Below are 18,303 nucleotides of genomic sequence, written 5' to 3'. Positions count from 1 at the left end.
GCGCTCTCGAGATGGCGCCACGTGCGAAAAGCAAACCGTAAACGAAAGCCGTTTTTGCGCGGGGAGGAAAGAGAGGAGGCCAGACTCCCGTCGCGCGCCTCTCCCGTTCGCTCTGCGCTGCCAGTCGTCGTGTGGACGTCGTAGCGTGTGTTGCATTTGCTGTGGGTTTGTGTGTGCGACGGAGAAGGCGTCGAGAGTGAGTGAAAAACGACCGCACTGCCGAGTTTTGACGAAGACTTGCTCCTACTTGTGCACGTGTCGTCTGGTGCGTTCTGCTCGGCATTGTACATCGTCGTGACGTCTCTGGATTATCGCCGCAGAAGGATACGTGCACCCTTGCTTCTTGTCGGCCCACTCGGATACTCTCCTTCAGCGAGGTAGTTACCCCTCCACGCTGGCCGCTGCTGCATTGGCGGCCGTGGAGTGGATCGCCGGCCGTGGTCTGCCGGGACGGATGGTCAGCGCACTGCGAGGCCTTTTCATGTTGCAGTCTGACCTAGCCAGCTAACGTGGAAGACACTGAGAAGGTCAGCCTGACCGGAGGCGTGCGTCTCCCATCACATATTCATCATCCCGCATTATTTCAGCCCTTGCTGCTGACGTCATCTCACTGCTGTGCTCTTTCGAAGGCCTGTTGCAGAACTCGGCAGCTTCCGTAGTTTGCGCGCACGAATGTCTGACATCTCCACTAGCGGCACAGGATATGCTTTATGTTAATGCTTACTATCGGCCGATGCTGCTTACCCCAATGCCTCGCATGATTGCTGGCAGCTCATATCTGTTTTTACTTCGCTCTCTGCCGCCGTATAATTTATGTGCATGGGTTCCTTAGCAGTGTTCTTAGTCTAATAAGCATTTGACTATCTTGCCTTCATACGGGTATTCGCTAGCTGCATTCTGAGAGTTTATTTTTTTTTTTCGTTCACCTTCTACAGCTGCAACAGTGAATAAGGCGTCTGCATACTAACGAGATTGTGGCCAGAGCGAAGTTAATTCAGGGAACCCATCGTGGCCTTCTGCTATTACTATATGCAAGAGGCGGCGAAAGCAAGTAGACGCGCATTTCTTTCCACGCTCATTGCGCTCTGCGAAGAATTAACGCCTGCAATCTCCGCAGGGCGTATGCTCGTCACGCTGCGTGCGTCGTGTACAGGAATGCATAGGTGCAGGACTGTCACTTCAGGTTGCGCGCCATGTGAACAGAATCGCTAGTGTGTCGCGTCTTATCTCCCCGCACCAGCTCGAGCGACCCTTGCGGAATGCCGTCCGCGGCGATGGGAAAAAGGCCTGCTGTACGTGCTACGAGCAGCAGAGCCTATGATCCAATATTTTTTGTATCGTTGGTAAGAAATGATGTAGATTGCACACATTCTTGCCGTTGCCACTTCTCGTCACGCGCCTGTAAATCCATGTTGTCGTGTGAAATTCTCATTATGGTTTTTCTTCGAACTGCCAGCTCATTACGATTGCAGGCTTAATAGAGTTGGCAGTTGTTTTTGCGTATCGAGTAGCGACATCTTGAAACTTCCCGGCGGCCTGGACTACGTTGCTGCTTCCCTCATCGACGGATTATGAAGGAAGGCGGCTGCTCGCTCTCACCTCCTCTGAAGCAGGCGTGCTCGTCGCGAGGAGCGTAAAACACGACACGACTGGCCACCTGACAGCGGAAGGGCAGTGTGTGCTCGCGCCTCAGATACGCGGCGTGCGATTTATATTTTTCTGTATGTGCTTGGCGCAGCCTTGGGCGGAAAGTGAAGCTACCCTTTATGATACAGCCCTCTCCTTTATCGCGCCTCTGAAAGGCTTGATGCCCCCCAGACTGACGGTGCCGGCTTTCACACAGCGGTGCTCCCATTCTGCTGTCTTGCCGTGCGTGCACCGCTTCGACTAACCCGTCGTGGCGTGTAATGGCAAGCGATCCCGTTTTCTTTCGTCGTTTCATCGTTCTGTCGCCGCTCAACAATGGGTGATTTTGTGGCGGCGATGTGTAGTAGTTCCGCTGCTCTTGATCGCTCACTCTGACCGTGCTGCTGTTCGCGGGGATCGGCGTAATGGCTCTTCTTCTGCCACGCTCTCTGCATGCGGCGCCGCAGGCCGCCGTTTCTTTTGTTTTTAACTCGGCCACACTGAGTGGACTTTGTGTGCCGGGGCGTGGCTTGTCTTACGGGTCACTCGCGCCACGAGGAAGCCGTGTTCGCGGCGACCCGATTCGCCACGCATTGTTGTGGGCCTCGTTTTCGTCCGCGAAGGTCTTGGCGCTTTCTTTATTTTTCTTCGCTCTTGCTAATCGGCTTTCTCGTGTTGCTGCCTTTGGGGGAGCATGGTACTTGCTTGTCTCGCTCGTGCGGGTTCATCTCCAGCCGTCTTAAAAGCTTTCGCCTCTTTTCTACGGCATACATTAGTGTTGGCGGAATCGCAAGTTGGCTTGGTTGTTTCAGGTTATAATAGAGAGGACGTTCATTAGAGAACTTTCCTGGTCTTTGAATCGCTGCTGAGCACACGTAATGACGGGAACAGTGCTCTCACCTTACTACCAGCAACGGATCTCTGTTTCCGACGACCGAGTGCATCACAGTTTTGGTACGCAAGAAGGCTTACAGGTACATACGTCACCGGCTGGACTCTTATGTTGCGAGCTAGCTTCCAATTTCACCAGACATCCGTCTGTGATGAAAGCATATCGACGTGACTTGATCTTTCGTAATGTCCTCGGCGCAGCGGATGCGTTTTTCGTGAGAATGTGACACCTTACAGAGGAGATGAGATGGGTAGAAGTGGTTCTTGGCACAACTGCGAGATTTATATGCACTTTTTTTTTTTACACTACGGCCAGGGTGGCCACTATCATACCAAACAATCGGGAAAGTCAGGCCAAAGTCCGCCCGCAACGATGCCCTGTTTTGCCTCACCGATTAGACGCGCTATTCGCAGCGGTTCCTCGTTCTTCGGAGCATGGTCAGAGCAAAGCTTGACCTGGTCCGATCACCGAGAGTCCCATTCCAAATTTCCCCTTTTTGACGTCCTTATCACTTTTCTCAGGACCATCTCCGTGACCAATCGGGAAAGCGTTTATTGGAGTCAATCGGCCAGTTTTCTTCGCCAATGACTACTGCTCCCGAGTTTGTTTGCTCGCGATCGCAGAGTGCGTTCCAAGAACTCATCTTCTTGAAGAAATGGCAGGTATATTTATCTTCCAAACGCCCAGATTAAAACGCAAAGACACGCTGAAACCCCGCAAGTCGTGTTCTCTGTACAAACGGCGTCTGACCTCTGCTGGCCATCAGCGAAGTCTGGGAAACAATCAATTAATTAATGAGCACCATTTCAGCGCGACGGCTCGCACGTGTACTGAACTGGTGCGCTGCACTTTCTAACCGTCCAAGAGCAGGCTTCTTCGAAAAGAGTCATAAGGGAGTTTTAGAATAGCGGAACCCAAGGCTTGGGGCGCCCAAGAAAATAGCGTGCCGTGGCGCAACGTTCGAGCCGACCGGCGGGTTTTAGAATAGGGTTTTACCGGCGGAGCGGGGCTTGCGTTTGTCAATTGCAGCGCCCAGACGGTAAACCGGGAAAAGCATATAAATATGTAAAAGCCAACCAATGCTATTTTATTAAAAAGAAACTGCTGTCATTGTACAAAGCTATCTTAAAAATACCAGTTATATAAACTCTTTTCTTCAGACAAGACGAAATCGGCCAAGGTTTACCAACCCCATTTGAACTTTCCGCGCTTTCCGACGCCTGGTCCCCATGGCAACCAAACGAGGCGAACTCGCTAAGCCTAGCGGCTCGGTAAATCCGGAAGCAATCAAAATATGGGGCGTTTTATCGCTTAAATTTTGTGGTGCGGGCATCATGAGATATAGCACAAGCTTCGTTGGCCTTTCGTTTGTCGTGAACGCGTGGCACCATGGAGCGGTGACGACGAATGTGTGCCGAGGCGAGCGGACGCCGCCATGTTCCCCGACCCTATCCGATAGGGTCCACGCTATTTCGCCGAGATAGGGTGACCGTCGTCCGCTGACCCAAAAGCCCAAAGCACGCTTGGGTTCTGCGCACTCGCGCCCCGCTATTACCCAATCCCCCTAACCGATAGGGTCCCCCTATTCTAAAACTCCCTATAAAGCGCTACATGTGAACGATGCGCGGGAGGCGCGACACACATGCCGAGCGCGCGCCCCCTTCCACGGTGCTTGCTTCCGGCGCGGTTTTTACTTTTCCGCTCTCTGCAAGCAGCATTTGCCCCAAAGCGGGGGTGGGAGGAGGACTAAACGCCTATTAGAGAGGAGCCGCTTCTAAAGCACTCAAAACGACGCGTATATATATTTATCGTTGGCATGTGCACACATGCTTTACGCCGGCTTTCCTCTTTAATGGGACAAGCGATGCTTTCACACTAAATTCAATTTTAGTCTTTAGGGGGTATGTGCTCTCATACGGTAGTAAGAGGGGCATTTATTATTGAGGAAGTTGCATTTAAGAATTTGGCTACCACTCGGTTCAACTTCGCGACGTCTGCCCGCACCTAGTCAGTTGTCACCGTTTTGCAAAAGGTGGCGTCGCAAACAATTGATATCTGCACCCGAGAAACTTTGCCGACGTACCATCAGCAAGAAGATAAAGGGGAACTGAAATGCCTACGCACAAAAAAATAACAACCTTATTGCTTCCTGGAAAGGAAATAAAAGAAAGCCGATGTCTTCGGAGAGCGCATGGTGCCCGATGAGGATTGAGTAGTCAGCCCAATAAAAATGTCGCCGATTTCGCAAGCGACACAAGAAGAGCAGCGCGTGTGCGACGTCAACTGTCTCGCAACCGGCAGAGGCAGCCAGCCGGCTCTGAGCGGTGGGGTTCGCGCGGCGGTCGAAACGCGAATCATACTTTTCCTCCTCTGCGAAGACTAGGATAGCCTGGCCATTTGGTGCGGCTGAATTTTGAAAAGTGCGCCGACCCTCTCCTGAGCCACGTCGGCCGATTGTTTCGCATTTATCGCAGCTCCTTGGCGTGTGATGACGTCGGGAGATTCGCTGATGCTTTGCTAAGTAACTCGGGGGATGAATGTATGATGACAGGAATAGCGGAGGCCTAAAGGTCAGTTGACAACCGCTGGTGTCTTCCCTTTGTCGGAAATATCTACGGCTGTCCTGAGCAGCGGGCCGTCTGTCGCTGGTGGACGATTGTCTGGTCGCCGAGCTGGCTGCAGGCGAATCCCTCGCTTGGAAGGATCGGGGGCGAGATTCTAATGCCGCATAATCAGGCACCCGACGTCGAGGATCCTAATTGTTTCGGGATTAGGCGCATTACCGCGGATCAGGGAAAACGCCGCGGGTGAAAGAGAGAGATTAAGTGCGCATTGTCGAGGGGAGCGTGCCTCTTGGGATGGAAACACTGTGCAAAGAGGAAGACGACCTCCATGGCGGGGGAAGGATGGCTCTGGTAGGATTAATCGCCTCCCTTATCCCGCCTGCTATTTCCTGCACCTTCTGACATCTGCTCGTTTCTTTTCGTGTGGCCGAATTGCGCTCCTTTTTCGTATATCTTCACCGGACGTGTCGGTGGAGAGCCCGGGATGTAATGTGTCATTGGGGTTTTTGTTCATCACCGCGCGGACAGGGGAACGGCGGTTTTTTCTCTTGCTTTCCCCCCTCCTAGTTTCCCTTTTCCTGAAGTTGGCGATGCTTTCTTTCATGGATCTGAGGCTAAGAGCGAGAGGCGACTGACGCAGCCGAGGAGCGGTTTGCTTTCATGAAGTAATACACTGTGAAGGGCTTTCACGCCCGCGTGGCTGTCTCCTCCTGTTAAGCTAAAGCCGCGTTCAAACTACGCAGACCGTTGGTAAGTGTCGTATAAGCGCAATAAATCCAATCAGTATGTTCGAACTGTGCGTCTGCTTCCAGCGTAGCCGTAAGGGACAGATACGACCAATGCCGTTTCGGTCATGGGGCTCCTCTCACATTTCGCGCGCTGACACCATCCGACGCAGTGTCTCGGCTCGCTGGTATTGTTTATTTTTTGCGTCAGCGATTATGTCTGCTCGCAGCTTGAAGATGTCCAGGGCAGTATCTGTGGAATGACCAGCCTCTCATAAAAGAAGTGTGGCGAAGGTCGGTACCAGTGTAAATCGAACCGAGACAAGTACAAAACGATGCAAGGAAAAGTGAGGTCGAGAGAGCGTTGATAGTGTTCACGATGATGGGCCTCCCGTTTCGCCCCAGCGCATTCTGGCAGCCCATCGGCTTCGTTGACAACTGAGGGAACGGTTGCCGTGCAGCGAAAGGCCGATGATTCGGGGCGCAGACCCTTTTCAAACATCGAAAGGTCCGCTCTTTTTCCACTGGGCTTCTAGAAGCCCGCCGGAAAACTGAAACAGTCTTTTTGAAGGGGGACGCGTTCCACGGACGTTTCCGTGTCAGTCACGCGCCCGGCTCATTGTCTGGAGTCACGACCTTTTTGAGTCACCATCCCGAACTGTCTCCAAGATCGCTCCGGGTTACTGGTATGGATATCGCAGGCCGGTGCGAGCCGCGGTTGTCGGAAAGAAAGATGATCGAGTTTTGCGGGACGGCATCAAACGTTTGTGAAGAGAGTTTTGGGAGGACGGAAGCTGAGACGCGCAAGACCACTTTTACACTGCCTACCTCGGACAGGCAGGCGCTATCGAAGATTTGACGAGCCCACATTCTTCTATTACGCGTCCGTCTGCCTAGGTTAAGCACACAGACGATGATAAGCCCGTTTCGAGCCTTCCGCTGTCTCTGTAACCGTGCCATGTTGCGAGCGGTGATTGGCCGGTCGTAAAGACCGTGTCTTACCGAACAGCCCAGTGTGAACAAAGGCGGTTGCAAGCTAATGCGATAAATACGACACTTAAGGCGAGTGCGACTCTATAGACAAGCTTCATGTTTGTAAACAAAGGTGCCGCTGCGATCGGCAGCGACATGGGGTGTAGGCAAAAACGCAGCGTGCCTAAACTGCGCGAAGCGACGCTGCATTCAAAACCAGTTCGCGACTATTCTAAAGCGTAAGCTTCCCTTGTGCGTAGAAATAGTTTGGTTTATGCCTGGAGAGTAGTTCGGCACTTCTGGAGCCGATTACTGCTGGGATTACCCGGCGAGGAGCTGCGCGCGACTACGTTAGGCGCCTGTAGTGTGATCGAGTTAAATGAAAACGGCAAAGCGCGATGTGTCAAAAAGCATCAACATTGTTCGCCTCCCTATTGGTGGCGCATGAAAGGGGGACAACGATATAAATGACTGGAAGTGTTTTCATATGACGACTCTTTTGATGAGCACTTTCACTCCAAGAACAATTATTAGCGGCTACTATAGGGAACTAGAAAACATATTTCTCGCTCACTATACCTGCAACTTAAGTGGCAGAATTTCATCGAATAACTCAATCTTTTAGTTCTTTACAGGGCTGCTAAACTGTTCTATCCTGCTCGATAAAAAAAGACCTTTCGCGTCTGTTTCATCGTACAGACGCATTCACAGGTATACAAGAATGCTCTCATTTGGTTCTCTTTTCTCTACAGGAGAGGTGCAAATGCAACCTTCTCGACGATCGCAAAATTTACGCTATCTGCTCATCTTTTTCTTAATTCAAATGCGCGTCATCTTATTCTGCTTATTTATCACCCCATTATAGCTGGAGGGGCATTAAACCCTATATGTCATATATACCATACCTAAATATCCTGCTCGATCAGAGCTATATTATACGCGGATATTTAATTCGTTCGTTCGGTTCCTAATGACCTTCAAAAGAAAATTTAATAATCGGGGAAAAACAATGCTTGACTCCTAACGATGTTTACTCGCTTTCTAGGACCGGTGCTGAAGAGTCACTCGTTGAAACTCGCGAAAGTGAAAACAGAGAAAAGCTATTTCACAAGTCCAGGCCGTTTGGGCAAAATCGCGCTGGAAAGACCGCTCAAGGTGACTGCAGTTATCTTCGCAGCAGTTCTTGTGTCCTTTTCTGTACGAACATGTACACGGGCCGGTGAATGGGATGTCACAGCGCGACTTCGATTAAGATCATAGGCACGCGGAATATGGCGTCAAAACTTGTTCTCATTTGATAGTATATGCAACAAAACATGCACTACCTGCAAGCGTTTGTTATTGCGCTCTTCGTCGTGCGGCCAAAGAGCAAGCAAGAAAATTGTTAAAGTTGCGAACGAAGTGCTTCAATGCACAAGTGCAACGCACGTTAGCCGTGATAAGCCGCAAGAAAGCCATTTTCATTTTTTGTGCCTCTGGCTATACTCGTGGCGCAACCAACCACAGCAGGAATATATCGGGAGTAATGCTCGAAAACACATCCAGCGCCGCCGCAGCGCATTGCCGTTCCCCGAAAACTGCAGCAACGGAAGTGCCAGGTGCGTCACTCAAAAATAAAACACAACCTTACGTTTTGTTCGAACATGAAGCGCAGTACGGAAATGAAATACAATATTAATAAAATAGTTTTATGGATTGAAATTACTGTAAAAAGCGTAATACATCGGTGCCGTTTGTCGCGCCATCTTTGCTACGTTGAATAACTTGAAAAATTGCCGCGGCGTAAATTCGTAAAAAAGAAGCATGTTAAAAGGCGATTGTTGCTGAGAGCTGTCTCTGAACGTAACTTAAAGGTAACGTACACTCACTGAAGACAGGAATTGATTACGGTAAATAATCGGGTAAATAAGGTGCGATAAATAATTTAAGAAATAAAAAAATTGTACCTACAGGAATCGAACACGTGTCTTACAATCAGGTACGCAGTGTTAATCCATTGCGCCACAGAAGCTTTTTTTTTTTCTTTATTGCCTGTTTTGAGTTCACATCAATTCAAAAAAGATCCACAATAATTGCGCCACAGAAGCGACGAGTAGCGCGGTCTTTAAATGCGCTGTTATTCCTTTTTATTCAATGTGCTAAAGATGACGCGATGGACGCAACTGGCATTATCAGAGGATTACTGCAAACAATTTTAATACAGCAAACTATTTTATTGTGTATGCATTTTAGTTTATGCACTGCAATGTATAAAAAAGAACATATAGCTTTATCGACTTCCTTTTTGTTCTGCTTTATTTTTTAGTGACGCTAGCCGGCACTTCCGTTGCTGTAGTTTTAACGACGGGGCCTGGCACTCGGCTGGGGATCCAAGGGTTGGAGGCTCGATTCCCGAATGGAGACTTTCTTTTTTTTTTTATTCTCTTTTTTTTTTTTTTTTGATGACGAGGAGTCGCACACCTCTTAAAGGTGTACTGAACAAATATCCAAGAATACTGAGAAAACACCACGACTGCACTCTGAAGACGCGATTACACTAGTACAGACACATAATTCGGGTTGGTTTTGAGCGGATGGCAGTATTTTTGACTTTTTCTGAGTGGCTGCCGAATCAGAGGCAGTGCGCTCCCTACTGTGAGCCGGCGGGTGTGACGTCACAACTACCCTCAGCAACGTCATGGCCCCGCGGTTCCGTCGCCGCCGCCCTCGCACCTGAAGTTGCACGCGGTGTCGGTTCCCCCGCGTCGCGCCGTGTACAATGCTGCGAAGTGTGGAATGCTGCACACGAGGAAAGTCGAGGGGGGGACGCGTACGGAGGGCGCGTATTGCGGACAATTGTTTGCGCGCTGGGAAGGAACGATGAATTGTGCGCAGGAACACGATCAGCAAAAAAAAAAAAAATCTAAGAAAAAAAAAAGAAGCACGTCCGTCCCTGCGCCTTCTAAGTGTCACGGGGCAAAGGAAAAATGAACAGGTGCGACCGGCCGCGATGGGGGTAGTTGTGACGTGATATGCGGTTTTGTCAGAGCTTTCACAGGAGCCCGCTAGGTGCGGCGGTTTTAGAAATATTCATTAAAATACTTTCCGCTCATTTCTGTTCATAAAGTGAATTGTTTTGGTCAGTTCCAATGCGATAGCTACCATCTGCGTTGGAAATCTCGGCTGCGCGTGACGTCCCTCGGTTTCGCGCATGCGCAGAATACGGCTTTTGAGCCCACGCGAAACTTTGCCTCCGACCTTCGCTTCAAAAAAGAACAACGGGCGTGTGTCTGGTAGCCGGACGCGTTGCGCGTGATGATGACTCCGAGCAATTTCGTGCACGCTTCCTCTGGATTGCAGTGATCAGGGGACGACGTGCGCTAGTAAGCGCACCGCGTGCATGCTTGTACCTATTACGGACGACGCTGTTGCCCACTTGACGCAATTCCATGTGAACTGTGGTGTTCTCAGTAGAGCGAGCAAGCAATACAGAAACGAGAACTGTTGCCGCATTATTGTTTTTTTCGGAAGAAAAGCCGACGGGTTAATAGCGGTGCACGACCGGTCGTTACGGGGCGATTGTTTCGAGCAAAACGACTCATTGTAGGCGCCGACGGCTCTTGTGAGCGCCTCATTGTTGCGCGCCGTGGCTGAGAAGAAAGGGAAGCTTCCGGCACCATTGTTCGGAGGAGTGCACAAGGAAAAAAATGAAGACAGGAGGTCGTATGTAGAGAATGGCTTCCAAGCTGCGCGCCGTCCGTCGTCCATCCACTTTGTGCTGGACCCGTTTCTTTCCCGAACTGTTGTTCTTGCCGTGTTGGTTAGCAGCTTGCCACTCTCATCGCCGGTGCACTTTTTTCGGCACAGAAGCCGCGCTGCCAAATGACAGTGCGCCAGTACTGAGGCCTTCGGGCGCCCATCATCAGTCGGGGCCTCTCTACAGCAGAATTGTTTGGGCATCTTCGCCGCAAACTTGGCTACATTGTTCATTCGCTCGCGCGCGGGCTTGATCTTTCGGACGTCGTTTTTTGTTGCCCACGTTATTATCATGGGCGACCGAAGCAGGCCGCGGTTGTTGTTTTCCCCGCGCAGCCAGGTCCGTAAAGTACTTCGGCCGCGGCTCGTTATCGATGTGTGCGAGTTTGCCGTTACGTCATTGGGTTCGATCTGGAGAAGGTTCCTTTCGACGCTAAGCGATGTCCGATCGACGTGGGCAGTTCTGATTCTGGTCGTTTGCTTCAGGTGGAGGCCGGATAATAACTGGGCGGGGCTGGACATTTTTTCCCCCTTCTTCCACCGTACCTCTGCGCTGAACGAAAGCGAAAAAACGGAAGTAGGCAGTCATTTCTGTCGACGTCTTTTACTTGTGTTGCAAGGAACGACCACTCGAGTGATTTCCGGTCTTGTTGGTGGGCGCTTTGTGGACGCGATTCCTGTACACGGGGCGTGAAGCAAAAATACGATTGACTGCGGCCGTCGGCGTGGTCGTTCCGCGAAGCTGCGGGCCGCTGGGTTTCGACGGTGGCCCATGCTGCCGGATACGCTGCTGGACTTGTGTACTGGAGCTTGCAGAGCGCGAAAATGGAAATAATAATAATAATAAAAACGTTTGAAGTGTAATGAACACCACCTTCCATGAGAGCGTCACTGGCATACCGTCTCGATTACGTACGTAATAGCGAGCAAACACGCTCGATACTGGAACGCTCTGCCTGCCTCTAGCAGGGAAGAAATAATGTAAAAATAGTTAAGCCCGGGCTGGCGGTCGAAGCGAGATTTAAAATACGGGTACCTATCTGGTAGCAGTAGTGTATTTTCGTTTGACACTGCAACCCTTACTAAAGGTAGGTCGTGGTCAGTCTACGTGTTCACAATTGTCTCCTCAAATTATAGTGATGATCATGCAGTACCAAAGCATACCAGTTTCTCGTAGATGATTCGGCTGCCTTTTCCGGCCTCTAATTAGAAATGACTCAAGTTATTGACATTTTAGTGGAAATCGAGAAGAAGAAATGGGCATGGGCAGGGGCAGGACATGTAGTGCGAAGAGAGGATAACCGATGGTCGCTTAGGGTAACAAACTGGATTCCAAGGGAATGAAAGCGTAGCAGGGGGCGGCAGAAAGTTAGTTGGGCGGATGAGGTTAAGAAGTTCGCTGGGATCAAGTGGATGCAGTTCGCACAGGACCAGGTTAATTGGAGGAATATGGGAGAGGCCTTCGCCCTGCAGTGGGTATAGTCAGGCTGATGATGATTAGAAATGATTGGCCTGCAGTGCATTAACGCAGACAGTTGCAGTAATATTAAGGCGCAAGCCTTCAATGGCTCATACTGTCGACGTTCGTTCGCCCGGTCACACTATAGCTGTCATTCAAATGACGCCATCACCTGAAAACGGAACTAACGTCATGAGAAAAATGGTCGGTCTCCACCGGCAATCGCACCTTCATACCTCGGATCCGCAGCCGAGCGCTTTAACCAACTGCGCCACGCCCGGGATCGTGAAACAAAGTTCATAATTCTCCTTATCTACAGTGAGGGCGATAATAGCGATGAAAATGACTCCGCAGTTAGCTATGACAATGACTGTGCGTTTAGTTGGTAATGATAATGAGAGCAAGCGCAATGCACCAGCAGCTCTGGATAATTTCTATCTTCCCCTCATACAGTGTTCAGCACGCACGTGACAGGTTCGATTACGTGTTTTTAATTCGCCTACATCAACGATGGACGCACGAACGTTAATCCGACTTTCACCGTGTCCGGCGCAGGCCACGTCTCTCTCTCCGTTCTGCGCGTACGTAGTTGTTCGGCAGCACCGCTGCTGCAACGGCGGCGCGCGTAATGATTCGCTCGCGTGCTCAAAGATCATTTGCAAGCCTCGAAATGTTTCTTCTCCCCTGGATTGCGTGCACGGGGTAAGAATAATATTGCGTGCCAGCGGGCGACAAGTCTACTGGTTTGCACGGTTTTTCTTTGTTTCCTTTTTTTATATGCCCGCCTTTCTTTCTCTCGGTCGTACATGTCACAAGCCTTTTACGGCATCTTTCTTGTATTCGCTCCGCTTGAGCTGGCCTTCGCCGTTCCGCTATTCCCTTTATTGGAACCTGCTTATATACAGGGGGTCCCAATCAACATAGGCCTAGGCCAAGATTTTATATATATATATATATATATATATATATATATATATATATATATATATATATATATATATATATAAAGGAACCTATGCATTCTTCCCTACCTAATTCTAGTTGTTGGAAATCCTGTAAAGTACCCGCTTATATAAGAATTTCTCGAAATTAATTGTTTCTTCGGCGACACTGCGTGTGCCCTCTCGTTTCTGGGATACACATAGTATGATGCCCGTTGCCGCCCTGATTCGCTGTCATTGAAGCGACCAGCAGAGTGTGGGTATATTTGTTGACTCTAGTAGGTTATACGCGTTGCTAAATGTTTCTTGCGCCGTTTCCTTCCCTCGCTGCTTACGAGATGTTTGCTGCTTTCTCTGTTCGTTCATCATCTCGAATTTGGGGGAGTCGTTCCAAGCTGGACAAAGGGTGCCTCCGTTTTATTGTTGTTTTTTAACACCTGGTACTCTGGCTTTCGGCGCACACTTGCTTGAGAGCACCACAAAAGTAGAGTCCGCTTTTCGGAAACGTTAGTTTCTGCTGAAATATTGTCACCGGACGGTCTTTTTGAGTCTTGACAGTGGGTAGATATTGTCGTGACGCTGGGGCTACGTCGACCCGGCCTTCACTTGGTAGCGTGCAGAGACTCGGGGTTGAAGTAGGATTGAATCTTCGAAGTTGGTGAAATATGTACAAGCAGGTTTAATGGCACTTTGAGAAACTTATTTACAATATTTACATGAAAAAGAAGGGTACATCAGCAAAATGACAAGCGTTAAGAGTTCATAGCGAGAAGCGACTGGATGAGCCGTTTACCCAGGGCCCAGAGCGACATTTCGTGCTCTGCAGCGTCCTTAAAACCCCCTATGTCCAGCCCCTCTCTGAAGATGCTGACCAACCAAATCCAGGGCACGCCCCTCAGGTATCGGCATCCAATCGAACACATCACTGCACTGATGGTCTGAAGCACTGACTGGTCCGGCATTCATTCGTTGGGCGTGATCACTTGTTGGCGGGAAAAGCTTGGGAACGGCGAGGAGAGGAGGTACATTTCTATTCTTCAGCAAAGAAACCACAGGCTGGTTCTGTCAAGGGGTTTTACTTCTCAAAAACCCGAGTGCACGTGGCGCCGCATAGGGCTCCCAACATGGTCCCTTTTCGACAATTGCAAATCTTTCCTGCATTCCCGGGAAATCACTTAATGGCCGTATGAGTCATGCTCCTTTCTTGTCCTGCACGTCAGCGGACATGTCACTCTGTCGTCTCCTTTGGATAGGAGGCATTCATCACTGGAGGATAGCACTTCTCGACTGGAAGGGTGAACAAAAGAAAGAAAGCACTTCCTGCTATTTCCCGCAGGGGGACGTTTCTTTGTGTTTTTCCAGACGTTCTCTTGACAGGGTCAATTTGGCATTTGCAGGTTGTCCACAAAGCAAAACATGCTTACAAAACAGGATTCCTGGAAACAGGCTCACTTAGAGCCATTGGACCATCACCACATATTCACAAAACTTATCCATGCCCACAGGCGAACAATAGAGCGCGCAATTGCGGATGCTTGGTCGTAACAGCCTCCTCCCCCGCCAGAAGAGTCTCGGAGGGCAGCAGTCCCAGCTGCTGCATGAAGAGACGACTTAATGGCCTGCACGTGAACGCTTGAAGCTCGCTGTTGCTTGTCGCGTTGTCTTGATTGTTGTAGGCCAAATTGCTCGAGCTGTCTGAAACTCAACCACATGTCGAAGCAAGCACTCGGCTCCCGTCTGAAGAGACCAGGTCAAAAGAAAACTGCCATTGTTGTTCGAGAAAAGCCCACTCTCAAGACGTTCAGGACCCACGTATTCCTAGAAAACCAAACGTGCTGCTTTACATAGTCACACATATACAAGCGCACGAAAAAAAAAAAACCTGATTATCAATTTGGATACATGGTGAGGAACATCTCGGACCGCTTAGAAAGAGCGGCTAAGCGCGTCCGCATTCCCATTTAACTTCCCCTTTTTGTATCTTATTTCAAAATTGTACTGCTGTAAAATCAAGCTCCACCTAAGAAGGCGACTGTTCTTCGATGTCGCAGTTTGCAGCCAAGCCAGGGGACAATGGTCCGTCTCTATGGTGAATTTGGCCCCTCCAAGATAGCACTGCAACTTTTGAATGGCCCATACAATGCAAGCGCACTCTTTCTCTGACGCGCAATAAGCCCTCTCTCTAGAACTCAGCTTTCTGCTCAAGTAGAGCACGGGGTGCTCATTACCGTCGTCATCTCTCTGGCAGAGAACAGCACCTAACCCTCGATCACTGGCATCACACTGGACCGTGAATTCTCGGCCATAGTCTGGAGCTCGCAATACCGGACGGCTAATCAGCACAGCCTTCAGGTTTACGAAGGAGGCTTCCTTTTGTTCGTCCCAGACTACATTTGTCGGTTCTGTCTTGCGGAGAGCGTCGGTCAGAGGGCTAGCCAAAGATAAATAGTTAGGGATGTAGTGATTGTAGTATCCCGTCAGACCCAGGAATGCTCGAATTTCCGTCTTCGTGCTCGGCCGCGGGTAGTCTGCTACCGCAGAAATCTTAATCTCGCTGGGTTTCCTGAAACCTTGACCTACATTGTGACCCAAGTAGTCCACGGTCGCCCTTGCCAGGCAACATTTCTCGGCCTTTACTGTTAGTCCAGCTTGACGCAAAAGGCTCAGTACAGCTCTTAAATGTACCATATGGTCCGCCCATGAGTCGGAAAAAACCGCAATGTCGTCTAAATAAGGCACCGCGAATGTTTCACACCCCTTTAAAATCCTATCCATGAGTCGGGAAAAACAAAATGGAGCATTTTTGAGCCGGAAACTCATCATTGTTGGCTGGTAGCTGCCCGTCGGAGTGACGAAAGCCGCGTATCTGCTGGCGCGTTCAGTGAGCGGTACTTGCCAGTATCCTCGAGTAAGGTCCAGCGTAGTCACATATGCCGCTCTACTGACCTGTTCTACTCTCTCCTCAATATTCGGAATAGGATACACTTGATCCCTGGTGAGAGAATTTAGCTTTCGGTAGTCTACCACAGGCCTAGGGTCTTTACCTGGAGCTTCTACTAAGATCATAGGCGAAGCATAATCGCTTTCCGAGGGTTTTATTACTCCCAATTCCAGCATGCGAGTTACTTCCCTATCCAGAATTTCTCTTTGCCTTGGAGAAAATCGGTAGCACCTTGTGGGATTCGGGCTTGCTGCGGCTGCCCTTTGCGCGGCCGCCGCCCGCTTCCCAGTTGTTCTCCCCGTTCCCTTTCTCCCGCCTGAGGCGGCGGAGAGGGGCTCGAACGACTTGTCACTGTCGTTCGGGCCACAGCTCCGCCCTGGCGTTCCAGTGGTTGTTCTCATTGGCGCCTTTTGGCGGGAAGACGGCACCGCTTCGACAGCCGCGCTCGCGCGACTGTCCGAGCGGAGCTCAGAGAGAGACTCCTCCGAGACATCGCAAGGTGCGTACGCAACTGTTCTTGTCTGCCGGCCTTTGTCCGCGCAGACCAGTGTGTACTCGAGTTCGTCTGCTCCGGGTCTTACCTGAGAGCGAAGCTCGAGCCTGTCGATCGTGATCCAACGATCCGCGACAGGCGTACCTTGCGGTGGTTGCCCAATCTCTCTCAAAGGAACCCTTTGGTTACAGCGAGAGAGAGATCACAGCACGCCCTTGCGTGCTTGCGGCGCGCACTCCGTGTCACTTCGTGCGCGCAGGGGAGCCTAGCTCCTCGCGCGCTCCCTTGATACGGTGACTGTGTATGTGTGTGTATGTGCGTTTGTAAATATGCGTATGTGCGTTTGTAAATATGTGTATGTGTGTGCGTGTGTGTGTGTGTGTGTGCCGCTGGAGGATGGCGTTTCAATAAACGTCTCCTTTGTGAACTTGGAGGTTGGTGTCCTTGCAGCGAAGTGCTCTCCTCCCGGTGGAGGTTGAGTGCGCGCTGCAGTGTTTCAGTGCGCGCGCGGTGACGGCTGATCGGGGCTTCGGCTCGCGCGACGCTCGAACCCGCGGTGGTTCGTGGCCTATGTCCACGTAGAAACCACAACTGGCGCCCAACGTGAATTGTCCCTGGCTCCATGAGTCGTTGGACAGCACATCGGCCGAGCCGGTCGCCTTGACGATCAAGCTCATGCGCCATGCCTGCCGCCCCCTGCGCGGCACTCGGCAAAGGCACTGAAACACGCTACATGGTTCTTCGGACCACCCTGCGGTGCGACCGTTGACCATATGCCTCCGCTGTTTCAGCTTTACGCCGTTGCGGAAGCAATGTGCGCGACGCCGCCGCTGCCGGCATCTCCGCACAACAGCACCCGTACCCCGCTTGCAGTCATTTCTGTTCGGGGAACGGCGAGGCGTCGGCCGGGCTCCCTCTGGAAACCGCACCGACAGCGCGCTCAGTTGGCTGATGCGGCTCCGCGAGCTTGCGAGCCGGCTGGCGCGCCATTCTCTCTTGGTATAGCATTTCGACTTTTCGGTGCAGTATATACAGGGGAGAACGAACGTGGTAGCTGACGCGCTATCCCGTGCCCCACTCGCCCGCGGCGGCGTCTTTACGGACGGCGGGCGAAGGGGGCGAAACAGCGGACGAGCCGCAGATCGGCACGGAGGGGACGCCCGCAGACGGGTTCCCCATTCCGCTATCCGGGTAAGCAGCGCTTCGCAAAGCAGGCGAGGGTGAAAGCTCTTTGTGAGCACATCTGAGACGCCGATGCCAGCGGAAGTTTTGCTGCGAACCTGCGGGGGGACGAAACCAGGCTCTCCTTTGAGATGACTGGGATCGTTTTCAGCCATGAAGAGCTACGACGGTCCAGCAGAATGACCCGTTTTGTCGCGATGTCAGCGACGGTCTCTGGGAGACGAAGCGCCGTTACGCTGCTTGTATTGCAGCGGGCGCAGCGCCGTTACGCTACTTGTATTGAGCGGGCGCAGGGGGGCACGAGCCAGCGTGTGTCGCGGCGTGCCCCGGGGATTCATATTTGCTGGACCATGAAGGGCTCGCGCTGAAATACATAGCCACGGATGATGAGTCCATGAACCATTTGAAGTGGCTATTCCCCAATGTCTGAGCGGCGCTCTATTGCGTTCTCTCACGACAAACCATTGGCTGGTCATCTGAGTGGCTCCAAGGTTTCAAGAAACCGAGTCAATCGGTGACTGCAGCCGGCATGAAGCGCGACATTTTCCGCTTTTGCCGTTCCTGCCATGTCTGTCAAATGGAGAAGTCAAGGGGTGGCAAGCCACCGGGCATGACGAAACCAACTGACAGTGTGCGTCCGTGGCAGATGGCCACCTGCGATTTCATGGGGCATTTCCCCAGTAACAAGCAGGGGCTCATTGCTGGAGAATCCCCCTATGGGGAAAGCAAGCCGTGCCTACGTTGCAGACCTGGAGGCCTATGCGTAACGGTCT

The 18,303-nt window shown here is 51.2% G+C and overlaps 1 protein-coding gene across 5 annotated transcripts in view; it reads left to right on the top strand.

The window, feature by feature from the left end:
* LOC146197749 (uncharacterized) overlaps positions 1-18,303 on the top strand; it is a 523,674-nt gene that overhangs the window by 346,844 nt on the left and 158,527 nt on the right. Inside the window, exon 1 of one of the 5 annotated variants that reach the window (XM_084599660.1) lies at positions 71-527. The exons of the other annotated variants lie outside the window; for them this stretch is intronic. The gene's annotated coding sequence lies outside the window, so the exon portion shown is untranslated. Of the gene's footprint in view, positions 1-70; positions 528-18,303 lie in introns of those variants that run through there. 5 annotated transcript variants of the gene reach the window in all.

This window comes from Amblyomma maculatum, chromosome 3 (genome assembly GCF_055883805.1).
Source record: "Amblyomma maculatum isolate TAMU_Amacu chromosome 3, ASM5588380v1, whole genome shotgun sequence".
NCBI classification, from domain to species: domain Eukaryota; kingdom Metazoa; phylum Arthropoda; class Arachnida; order Ixodida; family Ixodidae; genus Amblyomma; species Amblyomma maculatum.
Note: the sequence above shows the minus strand (reverse complement) of the source record. Positions and strands in the feature narration are given on the sequence as shown.